The sequence below is a fragment of the Clinocottus analis genome, unplaced genomic scaffold (assembly GCF_023055335.1).
Source record: "Clinocottus analis isolate CAN_PGR_092001 unplaced genomic scaffold, fCliAna1.0.p SCAF_20, whole genome shotgun sequence".
Classification (NCBI taxonomy): domain Eukaryota; kingdom Metazoa; phylum Chordata; class Actinopteri; order Perciformes; family Cottidae; genus Clinocottus; species Clinocottus analis.
In genome coordinates, this window is record NW_027175932.1 from 2,804,404 (window position 1) to 2,809,403 (window position 5,000).

General features: G+C 48.9%; 1 protein-coding gene across 1 annotated transcript in view; it reads left to right on the top strand.

Annotated features, from left to right (window-relative positions):
- apaf1 (apoptotic peptidase activating factor 1) overlaps positions 1–5,000 on the top strand; it is a 30,250-nt gene that overhangs the window by 21,727 nt on the left and 3,523 nt on the right. The gene's annotated exons all lie outside the window — the stretch shown is intronic.

The following is a 5,000-nucleotide window of genomic DNA, read 5'->3' on the forward strand; positions in this document are numbered from 1 at the left end:
CAAAATTTAAATAATTTGCACAATCGACCCGACGCCGGCCTCAACGGTGTGAAACCGAAGGGCGTCATCGAGCGTGTTCGTGCACTTTAATGTGCAAAACGAGGGACGTGGCTCCACAAAATGCCCAAATAATTAAAGGACGCCATCTTGAAACCTGAGCTGCAGATTCATCACCGACGTCTAACCCAGAAAACCAACATGGCAGCTTCTAACTGGGACGGCGCTTTTCCTACTCACACTGACATTTGTAGCACACACACACACACACACACACACACACACACACACACACACACACTCGGTGTATCCCCAGACGGGCAGGAGTGTTTTAGACGAGTCCTCCCCGTCACAGGTGTTGTCAGACATCATTTATCAGGAGAGGAGAAACACAATTTCACCTCCTCTCACCTTCTTTCGCTCCCTCAGCTTTCACTCTGCATTGTTCTGTCGCTCAGCGTTCCCGGCAGACTCTTCCTGTCTTCTCCTCTCTCTGTTTTCACACCTGCGTTTTATTTATTTATTTATTCCTTTGTCGTCCGTCCGCGTTCGTGACCGTCGGGATAGCGAGTCGCCCCGCGCTATTAAACCGTCACGCGGTGCTGCTGCGAGCGGAGGGCGAGGGAGGTTTCTCTCTCTCCTCCTCCTCGTCGCCGTTAAGCACATCATAACGAGGCCTCGCCGGCTCATGAAGCGCTTCAGCGGTGAGGCGGCGAGCCGTGAGGAAAGAGGAAAGAGGACAGGAGGAGAGGAGGAGAGGAGGTTGTGCTGACCTTCCTTCAAGAGACGGCTGATGGACGGAGGATCCGTCCAGAGATTAAGACACGACACCCTCTCTGTCTGGTCTGTCTCTCGTTCTCTCTCTCCCTTTCTCTCTCTCTCTCTCTCTCTCTCTCTCTCTCTCTCTCTCTCTCTCTCTCTCTCTCTCCCTTTCTCGCTTTCTCTCTCCTTCACTTCTTTCTCTCTCGTTTGCTTCTCTCTCTCTTTCTCTCTCACAGACTACAGTTCTTTCACAGACTTTGAGAGCCATAAATTATCATTATTCTTACGTAAAATAGAACTTTGGATTACCACACACACACACACACACACACACACACACACACACACACCCCTTTACTCCAAATAGAAAACCTTTTGGTGTAAAAATAGTCTATTGATAACTTTTATTAATAGCTGCGTCAGTTCTTTCTTCAACCGACTTTTCTTTACTTTCCTCTCTTCATGTCTTCTCGTGTTCACCTGGCTTTTAATTTGATATTTGCACACTCACACACACTCACACACACTCACACACACTCACACACACTCTCACACACTCACACACACTCACACACACTCTCCTTCCCGATCGCCGCTTCAGGTTTCCGCGTTCGCGCCTCTTGATTCCATCACTGCTTCTCCTCCGTCACGCTGTTTCAGGAGCGAGCGCCCCGCGGCGCCGCTCCAGAGACCTGCCTCTAAAAATACCTTCACTCGCTCATGAGATGCAGAGCGGCTCGCGTGGACGTGCACGTTATTCTCTCGCTTCACCATCTGCAGCTTCTACCTTCAGCCTCTCTCTCCTGTCGTTCTCTCTTTTTGCAGCGCGCCGCTTTCTCGTGGTCAGGAGGCGTCCGGCGCCGCGAGAGGGGAGAGCTTTGAGGAGCGTTTCGGCTCTGAAATGATCGTGCCCTGCTTTCCCGTGCTGTTGTTGTTGTTGTTGTTGTTGTTGTTGTTGTTGTTGTTGTTGCTCGGGGTATAAACAGCTGGTGAAATATTTATGGGTCTCCAGGAGGTAGTTGTTTCCCCAGCGCTGCTCATTAAGACGAGGTTAATTGTCTCTCTGGCTGGAGAAGAAGGGCCTTTGTTTGTGTGTGTGTGTGTGTGTGTCTGTGTGTGTGTGTGTGTCTGTGTGTGTGTGTGTGTGTGTGTGTGTCTGTGTGTGTGCAGATCACACAGATATGGTGGAGAAGGACACACACACACTATATTATTATTATTATTAGACACACTATACGCTCCATCCTTCCATTTCCGTTCCCAGTCTTTACGCTAAGCTAAACCCCGGCTAGCAGTTTCCCCCCGTTTCCAGTCTTTACGCTAAGCTAGTGCTACCGCTAGCTCCGGCTTCACGTGTTCTTTTCCGTCTGTTTCTCACTCAAATGATTTATTTTATATTACTTGTTTGTCTCATTTCCCCCAGCAGCTCTCCTTTTCTCATTTCCTTTTTGACGTCTCTTGTTCTCTCTCTCTCTGTTTTCTTTTCATCTCTCTCTTCCTCGCTGCGTCGCGAGACGCTCGAGAGAGAGAACAATAAATAAACGGAGGAGTGACAACCTCTCTCTTATCCGGGATGTAAAACCTCTCCTCAGTTTCTTTAGTTTAATCCTTTTCTTCATCTCTTCTCCTCCCGGTCCTGTGTCTGAGGTGAGTAAGCGCTGCCGCTGGAAACGAAGGAGAGAGAGAGAGAGAGAGAGAGAGAGAGAGAGAGAGAGAGAGGGAGAGAGGGAGAGAGGGAGAGAGGGAGAGAGGGAGGGAGAGAGAGAGAGAGGGAGGGAGAAAGAGAGGACCAGTGAGCGTCAATGTTTCACAGGAAAGAACCTCGGATGAATAATTCAACCTCGGTGTCTTGCTGTTTCCCTCTCTGTGAGACTCTTGGCCTGGACACACACACACACACACACACACACACACACACACACACACACACACACTAATTCCCTTACTTTTTCTTTCTGAGATGGAGGCCTCACAGAAATCGCCTGACTCTACTCCAGCTGGTTCCTTTTCTTTCTTTAATCCCACCTTCCTCCCTCCCTCCATTCTTCCCTCTTTCCTCCTCCCTCCCTCCATTCCTCCCTCTTTCCTCCTCCCTCCATTCCTCCTATCCTCTTTCCTTCCTCCCTCTTTCCTCCCCCCTCCCTCCATTCTACCCATCCTTCGACCTTCTTCCCTTTTTCCTCCTCCCTTCAGCCCTCTTTCTTCCCTCCCTCCCTCCTTCTTCCTCCCCCCTCCCCCTCCCTCCCTCCTGTGGAGTCGTTATGATTTTTCTATAAAGTGAAGAGAAGCTGCAGCTCTTCTTCCCTCTGGACTTCGTATCGAGCTATTTATGTAAGAGGAAGATGAATCGCTTCCCTCCGTCCCGCCTGAAAGGCGCAACTGTTCATCTCCCCGGCCCTCAAACACACACACACACACACACACACACACACACACACACACACACACACACACACACACACACACACACACACACACACACACACAGGTATTTCCGTGATGTTCCCCTCAGGTGGCCTGAATGAGCAGAGCTGTTTAGCTTCAGGAGAGCCGGCAGCGACGGCCCGTCGGAGCACATTTAGGAATGAATCGGGGTCACACACACTCTTCCCTAGAGTGTGTGTGTGTGTGTGTGTGTGTGTGTGTGTGTGTGTGTGTGTGTGTGTGTGAGCGTGACACTCAGAGGGAGCGGCGTGGCTTTACAGATCAGATCGAGGCGACGCACGTCCTCGTGATCGTCGACATCCTTCACGCCGTCGTGTTTTGTCGACTCACAACTGTGACTCCGCCCCTCACGAAGGTGCTAATGTTGCACTAAAGCTCATGAACATCGGTTACACAACGCCGCTCGACAACAGACCTGCAGGCCGACCTTCACGTGTGGAGCGGCGTGGTCACGTGACGGCGCTCTGGGCCTCGCGCCGCTCTTCTACTGCACTTTCTCCTGTTTGTCTGCTGCCGCTTTATACTTAAATATCCATCCTTGATTGTTTTTGTGTGTTCTTATCGTGTCCTTTATCTTGTTACTGCCGCCATTTTACCTTTTTATTTGTTTATCATCATCAAACTCATCGGACAAACTTTAATAACTATAAATAAAAAAATATAAATAATAACACTTTGTTTCTCTCAGAGTCAATAAACGATAATAAATATTATTTCTGACCTCTACTGACCATGTTTTCATCTGGGATTGATGTAAAGCCATTAGTAGTATTAGTATTAGTAATAGTAGTAGTATTTGTAGTAGTAGTATTAGTACTAATATTAGTATTCACGCAGCGTAGAGCTGAATATTGTCGTGAGCCCATTTTCCCTTTGAGTTCATTCGGCATCTTTTATCCACCGTGAAGGAAAACCAAGACAATCACACAAGAACACACAAGAACAAACAAGTACACACCAGTACACACTAGTACACACAAGTACACACGACCCCGAGGGGTTATCGCCCCCTCAACAGAAACACACGACCTGTACGGTCACTAATGGCGTCGTACATAAATCCGCGGCCCCACAGTGAAGCGTCGGTATCAGCACACCGGCCATCTGCTCTGAGGACACACACACACACACACACACACACACACACACACACACACACCCCACACCGCTGTGTATTCCCCTGAGAGACACAATTATCTTGTGTGTAGTTGTTGTGATGAACGAGTTCTTTAATCTGAATTTTCAGGCACATTTGTGTTCCTGTGTCTTCTATCTTTCACACCTCTCCCACTTCATTTTCACCTTTTTTTCCTCCTCTTTTCTTTATCTTAAACCCTTCTATCCGCATCCTCTCGTCTCCTTTCCTCTGCCCTCGTCTCCTCTGGTCTCGTGCTCTGGTGTAAATGATTCACCGGAGTGATTTCCCGTCACTTTTCCCTCATAGTAGAATCTCCTCTTCACACTTCCTGTCCACACACTCCGCTTTCTTCTTCTCTCTCTCTGCTTATCCCTTCTTCCAGCACCAGTTGGAGGTGTGTGTGTGTGTGTGTGTGTGTGTGTGTGTGTGTGTGTGTGTCTTCTCTGTTTTGTCCCCGGGTTTCATCGTGCGTCTGTTGCTTTTGTTTATCTCAGGCTTCGTCGTTGTTGTTCTCCGGCTCTTCTTCTTCTCCCTCGTCTGCTCCGCTGTTTATTTCCGTCTCCGTACATCCACGAGTTTTATTTCCTCGTCTGAGCTGTCGCTGTTTTTCCTCGCGTTCAAGACGCAATTACGCTTCAACCCAAGTGTCTCGTTCCCT